The 12,573-nt window shown below is 37.0% G+C and overlaps 1 long non-coding RNA gene across 1 annotated transcript; it reads left to right on the forward strand.

Annotated features, from left to right (window-relative positions):
* Positions 1–397: 397 nt before the first annotated feature.
* LOC128856933 (uncharacterized) lies at positions 398–1,474 on the forward strand. Its single transcript, XR_008453878.1, has 4 exons — positions 398–504; positions 564–652; positions 707–774; positions 835–1,474. It is a non-coding gene; the product is annotated as an uncharacterized LOC128856933 (long non-coding RNA).
* Positions 1,475–12,573: the final 11,099 nt, after the last annotated feature.

A 12,573-nucleotide genomic window follows, 5' to 3' on the forward strand; every position in this document is an offset into this window, starting at 1 on the left:
TCTAATACCAAGGATTCCAATGATTCCACCTGAATTGCCATTTGAATTCAAGCGTTTGCAACTGCCCATTCGTTTAGCATTTGCAATAACTATCAATAAATCACAAGGGCAAACTTTAGAAATATGCGGGATGAATTTAGAAGAACCAGTATTCACCCATGGTCAACTATACGTTGGCTGTTCACGTGTTGGGAAGCCAACAACATTATATATTTACTCAAAAACAAATAGAAAAACAAAAAATATTGTTTATGCCCATGATTCAATTATAGAAGGTTAGGTAAGTAAACAGCTTTCTCGCTCCCTCTTGACATATCGGCTCCCTTATTTGAAAACGTGTTGCTTCTTTACAAAAAAAAGTACCTATTTCACAAAAAAATTTTTGAATTGTAGTAAAAACTAAACTTTTGGCGCAAATTATTTGGTCGGCAACACCGTTTCCACTTTGACGCTTTGCTTTGTTATTATTCGTTGAAAATCTTTTATCTGTTTGTAAACATTCAAGTAAGTATAATAATAAAAGCTAATTATTTTGTAAATTAATGTCGTTTTTCACTATTGAGGTCGATTATGTCTTACATATGGTGATAGTCGATTATTTGGAGTCGGCTTTCTGCTGCAGAAAACCACCGGTTTGTGAATTTTCATACATGTAAGTCCAGATCAGACATTTGTAAAAATTCTTATTATACTTTTTCATTCATAGGTTTTTATAGCAGCGTTTTTGCAAATATAACAGAGACCACCTTACATACAATACATAAACTACAGTTAGTAAGTTCTTTTAGAATATTTGCTAATAAATTGTAATAAATAAAAAGTTTTTATTTGTAGGACTTCACAGACGGGCAATTGCTGCGGAAGGTGTGTGTTGAAGAGCTAGGTCGCCCAACTATTGTGGTTTTTAGAAACGAAAGCACGTATGCGCGTATTTCTACCATTGTCTCATGTGGTGCTACGGACAATTTCATAGGAGACATGGAGCGTGTTGTGTATGATGGTGCAAATACCTGTTTAACATGTGACGGTCATTATGTGCCTAGTACTGCTACCTCTGAAATCAATTTGACTTCCGAACTGGCTGTCCACGTCGATACCTTACCCCATCTAGAACAATATGCTGTACGTAGATGTATGCGCAACACCTACACGAGCAAGTCCTCGCGCTTTAAGTCTACAATTACAGATAAGTTGTAATGATATATTTGTGAGTTATTTTTAAGTTTTTGGTTTACAGGTTTTTGATTTCTGCCTGAAGTAAGTGCAGCGTTCCAACACCTATACGAGCAAGTGCACCCACATTCCTCATATTTCCTCTCCGATTCATTACTGAGACACGTGGTATTGATATACGTAAATTTACAAACCATCACAATTACTAAAAGTGGATTATATTACCAATATCTAAAATTTTTCGATGTATTAGTTTTAGTCTATATTAATACATTTTCTTATTAATATTAGGGACGCAAAATATATTAAGGTAGACAAATTTTAAACTATAAACTAGTTAATTTGTAATTTTTATTGCAAACTATTTTAACTCTTCTAATTTCAATTTTTTTCTTTTATTTAGAAATGATCGACTGAACTTCTGCTTTCGCAATGTCTTTACGGTAACATACTACATGTATCTACATGTATTGTTATGCACGAAATAAGAAAAAAAATTAAACTTTCTGTTTCATCTCATTCCTGTCGATTAAATATATTTTGACCTTTGGTGTATTAAAAGACTTGTACTATTGTAGTAAATTAAACACATTAAATTCCTTTATTATGACTATTTTTTGTTCTCTTCCACAAAATATACTCAAATCTATTGCAAGATTATATATGTATATATATATATATATATATATATATACATAATTGGCGCGGGTGGGGTGTTTGGCCGAGCTCTTCCTCCTATTTGTGGTGTGCGTCTTGACGTTATTCCACAAATGAAGGGACCTACAGTTTCAAGCCGACTCCGAACGGCAGAAAAAAAACACATACATAAGTAACATCACATAGTTCTGCGTGCTCTTGTGTTAGATAAACATCGAAAATATTCTAAATAAATATTACATTTGTTTAAAGAAAAAACTATAATTTTTCTGTCGTTTTGTTTTAATGTAGATTAAATAACCAATATACTTGTTTTTCTCTTAGTACAGGACTAATTAGTTACTTTACGTACTTTTTTACTACCTTTAGGCAAGAAGGGGAAGACATTTTTCCCTTTTTCCCATCCTTCGTAAATGCAGCCCTAAAATAAGGGAGTGTCAAAGCGCCCTTGTCACTACTTACCTAACCTTCTATAATTGAATCATGGTTTATGCCAAAGCGCTTGAATAAAGAATAAAGAAATAAATAATAGGAAAACCATATCTTTTCTGTTCTAAACCATATCTATTCTATTTTAGTGTGCCCAGCGAAGCGGGCCGGGCTTGCTAGTTTGTTATATTAATTTGACCGAACGTGCCAGTTGTTATTAGAGTAAGTTAGGGTATTGCGTGTAGGTATACTTTTTTTGACAATTATTTTAATTTATTTAAGGTAAACTTATATATATTACATATAACCATACAGTTCTATTAATTCATGTGTGATGCAGCATAATCCAAAATAAAACTCCTTTATAATAAGTAATACAGAAGATATTCCATTAAAAATAAAAATTTGTCAAAAAAGTCGTTTTGCCAAAATTGGGGGGTAAAGTGATATTCCCCATTTGGCAATGTGATATACTATAATATAGCACTTTACCCACAACCTTTCCTATATGTTCTAAATATTCAGGAGCTCAGGGGCCGTTTTCAACAAATTTGATTTTTAAGTATAATATCTTTAAAATATTGGCTGAAAATTTGAAGTGAATCCGACAAATGCTTTTCGAGTTATTCAACAATTAACAACCCGACTAGAATTACAGTGAGGCATGTCGAAGAATCAGTTAGGCCGAATTAGGCAGGCCTTACTGAGGCACGCCTCACTATTACCTTACCAGGCCCACGTCAGGCAAGGCAAAGATTGGCATCCCAGAAAAATACCAAATTTGGTTGTGGTCACGAAAATCTGTGGCAGTGTCTCACTTAGGCATAAATTGGAATCTCTAAATGATTTGTAGAAGGGCATCCGGAGTATTACCGAAGTTCGGTTTTTCGAACCTGCGCCTAATGAGGCAGATGTGTGGCGATACCTTTCGGGACTTGGGCCTAGTTTGGCTGCCTTATGAGGCGCAAATTTGGAATGCGGTCTGCCTTATTTGCGCCTAATCACCGCCTTACCAGAATTTCTAGTCGGAAAAGGGCCCTCGGGCGCTCCGGAGCGTTCGAGAGCAAGTAGCTAGCAGCAGCTGCAAGCCAGCACGTATGAAAGTGGCAGATAAGCGCGCTAACGATAACACACGAGAAGAGGTAGAATACTACGTAGGCAACAGCAAATCGTTATAACTCTACATAAATCGATAGCAAAACTTTAAATGCGTTTTTCTCAAAACTATGTTTTTTGAACTGGTGGTCACGGTAACTTAGAAACGGCTTGGTAGATTCCAATAAATTTTATACTGCTTTTGAAAAACATAAAAAACTCGTGCCCGATTGAAGGATTTTTTCCCCCAAAAATTTCGATTTTTTTTAAACAATTAATTGTCGGTTTTTTTCTCGAAAATCTGAAAAATAATTCCTGAGGCCGCCATATTGTTATTTTTGAAAAGAAAAGCTTCGATCAGGTACAGGACTATCTATTAATAAATTTAATTTCTCTTGTCCAGTTGATTTTAGATGAATCTGCAAAGACTTATGATTATCACCGCAAGAGACTTCTGGAGAAACGGGCTCCACACAAACAGCGATAACTTTTACAATTATTAATTTTTTGTTTTTTTTTTTTGTTTTTTTGAAACATGAGGTTTTAATGCTATGTTTTTATTTTTGTTAAATAAAGCAATTGACTAGCAAACAAAAATTATTGAAAATCATAATTGTTTCGGGCCTGTGACCACCCCTAACCCGTGAAGTTAATAAGAAAAATTTGTTGGCAAATTGCTAGATACTTCATTTATTAAACATAAAATGATATTTAACTTTGTTTTAGTAGAAATCGCACAGATTAAACAAAACAAAATACAGTCATTTACGTTATATAATATGTTTGTAGTTGTTTTCTTTATCTGCCTCGAAGGGATGGTCGCAAAAGGACACACATTATCTTTACTAGGTAGACTTTCTGCTCAACATTCTTCATCTAAACTGGGTAGAAGGAAACTTTTTTCCAACTACTAGCTTGGTTTGGTCGTTGTGCTTTTCAGTTTTTGTGCCTCTTTTACGCGTGGTATCTTCTTACGTTTTTTAGAATTTTTGATGCTAAGGGTACTTTGCATTGTGACGTCGTTAATGCTATTGATTCTGATTGTTTGCGTCTGGAGCTGGTAGTCTGTTTCAGCTTAGGCGGGGGTGAGATCTCCCATGGCTTAATCAAATTTGTCATGGATGCGCTACTTGTGCTCGCATCTGGTTCGCCTGAAATGTTTTCTTCTCTGCATTGCATCCACTGACTTTCGAGATTTTGGGACATAAAATCACTCTCTTGGAAAACGTTTTTATAAAATTTATACCAGTGCACTTGAACTCATTTATTGCTATTTGAGCCTTTTGGACTTTTAGGTAAGCTTAAGCAAAAAGTTCCATGATATACAGTCTGCGTCAGAAGAAACGAACCGGTTCTTTCCTTGTAACTTCAAGATAGATTTCGTTCGGCTTTTTGCTGCATAATAGTCCCACTCAAGGGCTACGAGACCAGTGCTAATTCAGGTTAGTGTCGTTCGAAACTTTCCCGTAAACGTGACCCAACATTTTAAGCTGGACCCTTCTTTGTGACTACGTCAAGCACGATCAGTTCTTGCTAAAAAGAGAATATATGTGTATGTGAGTATCAACACCATCGAACGTCGACTGAAGGAGGCGAACATATCCTACCGTCCCACATCATCAAAACCACTGCTCTCAGAAAAACATATTAAGAAACCACAAAACAAGAAAATGTATTGGACTGACCTTCCCAGTACACAGACGCCAACCCCATTGGAAATGTGTGGGGAACTATGAAAACGCATCTTGCCAGAAGGCCAGACCATGATTTAAAGCAACTTGTGCGTCAAGTTTGCAAAATCTAGTGCTGTTTGTCGACAACGATGGATTTTTGAGTAATTGCGACTCGTAGTTTTGTATAAATATTCACGTAAATTTTTTTTTAAATATATATCTCTTATATTGATAAATCGCGATTCCTTTTTTTCTTACACAGACTGTAGAATTGTACCACTTTTCGGCCGTGTCCTCGCATAAACCGCCTTCTTCATTGTAGTAGGTTTTAAGAGGATCCATAACGGCTTTATCTAAGGCTGCACTTTGTCCGTACAATGCGGAGGCAGCGATAAAATAACTGCGCCATTTTCATGAGCCTTTTCCAAAACTTCAATATTTCTCATATAACTGCAATAACCATCTACAATTAGCATAATTGGGTTCTCGTTTGATTGATTTGTGCACCGCAAAAAATGATCAAACCACATGGAAAGTATTGGGATTTGTATCCATCCAAATATGTGACGAGCACCCAATCTCTTCCATCCCATTCTTCCATTACGGAAAATAAGTGGCCAACATTGTTTCGCTTTGCTATTCGAAATGCAAGCAAGCGAATATCACTACGAGTGAGTCTCAAAAACTCAGTCTTCTCTTCTTTTAGTTACCTTACCAGATCAATTTCTATATCTCGGATAAATACCGGCCTTCGTTCCAATGACGCGGCTAATATAGCATCAATTGCTTTATCACTGCGGGAAGTCGCTGCAAAGTTGCAAATGTAAAACCAAAAGTTTTTAACGTCAAAAGTATTCCCATTTTTTCTCCTCTAACTGCCTGAATGGCTTATTTCTTGTCTTCACTTACGAATTTCGTCACTCTTCGGCACGGCCTAAGGGTGAACCGTGTTTTTAATGTGATATACCGTATCACATTGAACTGCCTCACCTATATCGCATTAGCCGATCACGATAGCCGAATGTTAAAAAATTAATTGAATTATAATTAAATAGATTCACGGAAAACCAGAATCAAGTATTCGTAGTTGAGACTCTGCGTAAATTTCGAACTAAGCCTTTTTCAAAGCATACACTAAAATATTTTCAGCCGCACAATTGAAACAGTTTTTGCACATTGATAGCAAACTGAGCATTTAAAGGCCCCTCTGCCTTGCAGTAACAGCTTTTAACAGTAACTATTGTGCTCACGAAAAAATCCTTGTATGGACATGCATATGTAGTTTAGAAAATATGCGGCTATATCACTCTAGCCACCCATGTCACAATACCCTAACTTACTCTACAAAGCTCTTTATTTAAAGGCCCTCTTCTTAGTTCTCTTACACACCTCCCCTACATTTTCGTCATGCCAAAGTTACGTCTATTGTCCAAACGCCCTGTCGAAAGCCATTCGATATTTTTGAATTATTTGAATAGAATAAGAACACAAAAATTGTCTGTCAGCTTTCAAAATAGAAATAGATGCAATCTCGCCACAGTAGTCATTAAGGCATTGTTTGCTTATATCTGAGACTACTTCAGTGATATGCCATTTAAAGAAAAAAAGAAAAAAAAGAAATTGCGATAAGTGGACACATCTTGAGGAATAATTATGACAAAATAAAATTAATCAAGATTAAAAGAATACGTGTGTTTCCTTTTTTGATTTGTATGCAATAATGTTTAAAAGTGGACAGTTCTTGACATGGCGTATTTTAAAATAATTGACTTTTGTTGACAAGATATAGCATGGCTATGTGATAGATAGTGATGTTAACCAACGAATATAAAAAGAGGCATAGTCGAATGGGTTGGTGCGTGACTACCATTCGGAAGTGCACGTGTTCGAAACAAACCTCCGAGTGTTTTTCTGCCATGAATGTATGTATGCTTGAACTTGGCTTGAAGTAGCGCTTCGGATTTCCTCTATAAGACACAGCAATATGAGCAACATCTGACACCAGGAGAGATTGCACGTATGTTGTTTGTGTAAAATATATGGTTTTATAGCATTTGCAGAGCATTTAGTGGGAAGGAATGAATTCTTCTCATCCAAAATTAACGATTTTTTCCGTTATTTGCCCACATCCACCGGTAATGAGTTTTAACCGCTCGCAGCTTTCTCGCCTTATTGTCGAGTGATTTGATTAAATATTTATTCTTTAGCTTTCTCTATATTCTGTTCCGACCATCGTTGCCGAATGGGTTGGTGCGTGACCACCATTAGGGAGTGCGCAGATTCGACTCTCCGTACATGAAACATCAAAATGAAAAAGTGTTTTCTAATAGCGGTTGCTCCCAGGCAGATAATGGCAAATCTCTGGATGCATTACTGCCTTGAAAAACTTCTCATAAAAAGAACTGCCATTCGGAGTTGGCTTAAAACTTAAGGTCCCTCCATTTGTGGAATAAAATTAAGACGCACACCACAAATAAGTGGAGAAACTCAGTCAAACACCCAATGAACGGTGGAAGCGCCAATTTTTATATTTTCCTATTCTGTTCATGAAAGCGTACCATATGCATCTACCTGGGTGCTTCGAAGCTATTTTCGAGAATATTCTAACGAGTGTGCTGCTACGAACCATATGAAAAAAAAAAATTTAATGTACATAATAAATTATTTGGTTTGGTAATGGCCGCGTAATAGAGCAAAGCAAGCAATTCATAGTAGTGCAGATTTTTCTTTATAACCCTTTAGAAATGGTTATCATATCGTAAAGGGAAGAAGTGATACAAGAGTTGATATTTATATTCCTGGCCCTTATTTCTGGCACTTCTAGAGCTGTCAGGCACCAAAGTTTGACATATTTTACATTAAACGCCCTAAGAGTGTTTTGAAGTGTGTCCCATATTAGCGCTGTTTATAGGGGCTTTGAAAACTCTTCTCGGCAACATAATGGAGTTAAAATGTGATTACTTTTCACAATTTTAGACGTAGACTTACAACATAAGAATCCATTGATGAACTAAATTCATTATTCTTCGAGCAAGCACCATCCTTTAGCACCGTAAAAAAAAATCTCCTTCTTTTTGAGGGGCATGATAATCGGTTAAGCAATTTGGCGGAATTTAACAGGACGCGACAGTCGTTTTTTTCTCGCGATAACCGGCACTAGTAGGAAAAAGAAGATCTTCCTCTGCCAACACCAGCTGGTAGCGTATCGAATACTTTCAGAGCCGGAGCGTTGGTATTCATTAGGACGACATGACCCAGCCAACGAAGCCGCTGGATCTTTATTGACACCTTAAAGCTCATACAGCTCATTGTTCCATCTCCTGCGAAACTCGTCGACCAAAAATTTTCCGCTGAATCTTTCTCTCAAATACTCCAAGGGACGCATCCTCGGATATTGCCATCGTCCTAGCTTCTGCCCAATACGATAGAAAGGGCATGATGAGAGCTTTATTAAGTGTTAAATTTGTTCGTCGAGAGAGAACATTACTACTCAATTGCCTACTTAGTCCAAGAAGCACTTGTTGGCAAAAGAGATTCCCCGTTGGTTTGCAAGGATGTTCGGTGTTAAAGCTCAGATAAACGTAGTCTCTTACAACCTCGAAATCATAACTGCCAACAATGACATGGGTCGGCACATACGCAAGTGCGCCGACTGTTTGTTTGATGACAGGAGGTACTTCGTTTTGTCCTCGTCCACTACCAGAACCATTTGCTGTGCTTCTTTATCTAGTTTGAAAAAACAGGCGCATTTTTTAAGGCCAATGATGTCAATGCCATCGGCATACGCCAATAATTGTACGCTGTTATAAAATATTGTGCCTGAGCAATTAAGTTCTGCGGCTCGTACGATCTTTTCCAGCATCAGGTTAAAGAAGTCACACGACAGCGAGTTACCATGTCTGAAACTTCGTATGGTATCAAACGACTCGGAGAGGTCCTTTCCAATTCTGTCGGCGCTGCTGGTATTGAGCAACGTCATTTTGCATCACCGTATTAGTTTTACGGGGATACCAAATTCAGAATTCGGGGCACATAGGCAATTTCTTTTCTAGCTCTCGAATGCAGCTTTGAAATCGACAAAAAGAGGGAGTCTGTCGATTTGTTTTTCATGGGTATTTTCCAAGACTTGGCTTTTTGTGAATATCTGGTCCACGCAAGCACACAAGTGGAGAAAGTCCCTAAGCGGCATTCACTTGGGAGTAGCCAGAACGATTCTTCTGCATATGGTCCAAGCAGCTCACAACATCCGAGCTTCCGCCTAAGTATCCTCTGAGTAGCTTCCGAACAACCGTTCGAGAGCGAGCTAATGTGAGAAAGCGAAGCAGCCCAAGATATCTGGATATTCGTGAAAAAACTGCTAAAATGAATGTTCTTATGGTCGTTGTTCGCTCATCGACGAATTCCGCCGCACATCGACTTTTTTGTGCCAACGAAAATCAATGCTGTGCGTAAAACGATTGAGCAAACAAATGGTCCGGGATAGAGGCATTCTCGGGCATTAATATGACGAGCAGCAATACGATTTTGCATGATCACCTTGTGGCAAAAAATTTGTACTCGCGTTGCATCCCATACATTTACAAAAGCGTCCGAGAAAAGCGACTGGGCGAAATGCTTCAAAAATGGATGCAAACGAATGCAAAAGTTTATTAATCATTGTGAAGAATATTTTATAAAAAAATATAACAGTTTTCATCCACCAATATTAGTTTTCCCATCGTTTAACCGGAAATATAAATAGCAAACCACGTACTGCGCCCATTAAGCTTAAATTATACACTTCACTCACTTTCACGGACATATATTGAACTGAAACAATTCCAAAAGAGAATCAAAGGTGCTAATTTAGTTAATTAAGCGCATCAAATGAATTTTACTAATTTTTTCCATACGCGCATTTACTTACTGACGTAAGTCTATAAAAACACCCCAGAGATCAACGCCATCATATTTTTTTAACCACTTGCCAAGCCATGGTATTCCAATATTTTCCAGTATTAATGAGTACCTGAGTGCCAACTGTCAACTGCTATATATTTGAGACACCTTCTTAATTGAGAATTTTTCGCATGGCACGAAGTTCAAATTTGCAACAATTAAAATTCATGTAGGCAGACGCAGTGCCATTGACATTTATGCGAAACTGTCATTAATTAAAGAAAGCAAACAAAATTCTTTAGATAAGTAACAGAATTTATTAAATGTTCATAATGAATAGTACAATATATGTATGTACCTGTATGTACATGTATGCTACAGAAGTGAGTATACAAGTGTGATATATGCATACTAGGGGTGCCCATATTTATTTGCATTTTTTAATGTTGAAATATAAAACGCAATGCCGTATTTTATATGCATACAGTTGGTTTGTCTGATTGTTTTTCAAAATCTCTAACGTAGTTACAGTGTCTACTCAACTTACCGTCCACTCTTACTCCATTAATAAGGGTCTCTCCTGTGTATACAGTGAATAACCAGAAATGTTCGCATTAAAACAACTCTGTGCATTGACTCTATTGACTCTTACGGTCATTATGTCAAGCAAATTTCAACATAACGAACAAGCACTGATCCTCATATGAAAGTAGTGTCGTGCTGAAGGATTATCCATTAATTCTAACAAGACAATCATTGTTCTTTTCCCAAACAAATTAAAGTTGGACCTCGGTCAATAATTGTCGACGCAACTTTTATAATTTATTCCAACGAAGTAACATATCCAGGTATATTATTATCTTAGCTAAACGTCTAAATTAAAACTCTTACCTCGAAACGGTGATAGAAAAAGCCACAAGAGCAATGTGGGCCTGCCAAGGCCTTTATGATAAAATTTTGGGTCCCGTTTCGAAAATGATACACTTAATGTATGCGATGATGATTAGACCGATCATCACCTATGCTTCCCTTGTTTGGTGGGCGAAAGCCAAGCAAGTAAACACTAAACAACTAACTAAACAACTTCATAATAGGACACTTTTTCAGTACATGCCACACATCTTTACAAAATATTTTTGATTTTTTTCTCTTGAGCGGGTAACCCTCCCATAAGCCTTGACCCTCCCATAACATATTATTAAGTGAACAAATTTTTCATTCCCTTCGGTGCCCGCTAAAGAGAGTACACTGCACTTGGTAGTTTTCAAAGACAAGCCAAGCAGGCAACAACTGGGGGAAAGAACAGCTGTCCCACTATTGCTATAGAAGCGAAAATGTGCAGCCAGAAATGCATGAAAAATGCCAATCTTAAAACTGAAATTTGAATAGGTCAATTCAAGGAGCACCAAGAGATTTGGTGGCTCCTGAAACACTCAGGCTAAAAATCCCATTGTATTTAGAGCTCTGTCAAGAGGGTAGCTAGTCAAGGAGAAAGGGAGAAAAGAATCAGAGAAAGAGATAGGGAAGAATAGAGACAGAGACAAAGCTAGTTAGTCCTGTGAGAATTTTCCTGATTCTTTGGCAAATCTGTAAATATACTTCAGTTTAAGAGAACGAATATTACCCACCCTCACGACATCGGAAGCCAAAACTCGTAGCCTTGGTCTAGCAAAGACTGTGCCAGCACAAAGAAAGTGCTCAGTGCTATCCGCCTCCTCCAAGCAAGACAGGTTCATCTTACTTGTGAAAGATCTTCCTGACTTTGCTCATACAAGGATCATAACAGAGATACCGGATCAAAAGACTTATATAATATGTCCATTAACAGACTATTAGATGTCAAAATGTATTTCTAACCAAAGGTTTAAAATCACACCGTGTGACAAAAAAACAAAAATTAAATATACTTTCATGTAGACTTAGCACAACTTGTGGCTATAGAAAAACTAAACAAAATGGTATAGGAGAAATTTTCAATACACCCCCAAAATCTCATTTTATGGTCATACCTTCTGCTCAAATATGAGTCTGCTTGACTTGTTTACAGTAGCACAGAAAACAAACTATGTGACATATCACGCTGAAATTTGCCAAGTAAGCTTATAACAGTCCTACAAAAAAACAAAAAATTTATTTTTGCCATATGTCATCCGCGGACCGTTTTATTGATAACGTCTCGTTCGTATTTGAGCAGAAGGTAAAACCGTTTTTCAGTAGGTTGATGTGAAGAATCACTCCTAACCAATTTCCATCCGATTTCGAATTTGTTTTTTTAGTTGGAAAGAACAAAAAGAAGCCTTTTTGACAGTGCGTTGATAATTTTTCTGAAATGACAACTGAGGAGACTGTAGGCGGAAGTATTTGGAATTTTTTTATTGTTTTCTCTTTTTTTTCAACTTTGACATAATTTTTACGATATTATCCTATATTGAGGATTTTTTTTAGTACACTACTGTTATAGTAAATTTAATTTTGCGTCGAATGAGCTATATTCGACTGTAATTGAATTAAAATTAATAGAGTTGTGTGAGTTTTAAGATTTTTTTTTTTTTTTACTAATTTGGTATGTAGGCATCGAAGCATGAAATGCGCGAAGCAATGCGCCAGAAACCGCCCGGGTTTGTGGAAGAACAAAAATTGGCTCTTGCATCACGATAACGCCCCTGCT

This window comes from Anastrepha ludens, chromosome 2 (genome assembly GCF_028408465.1).
Source record: "Anastrepha ludens isolate Willacy chromosome 2, idAnaLude1.1, whole genome shotgun sequence".
Lineage (NCBI taxonomy): Eukaryota > Metazoa > Arthropoda > Insecta > Diptera > Tephritidae > Anastrepha > Anastrepha ludens.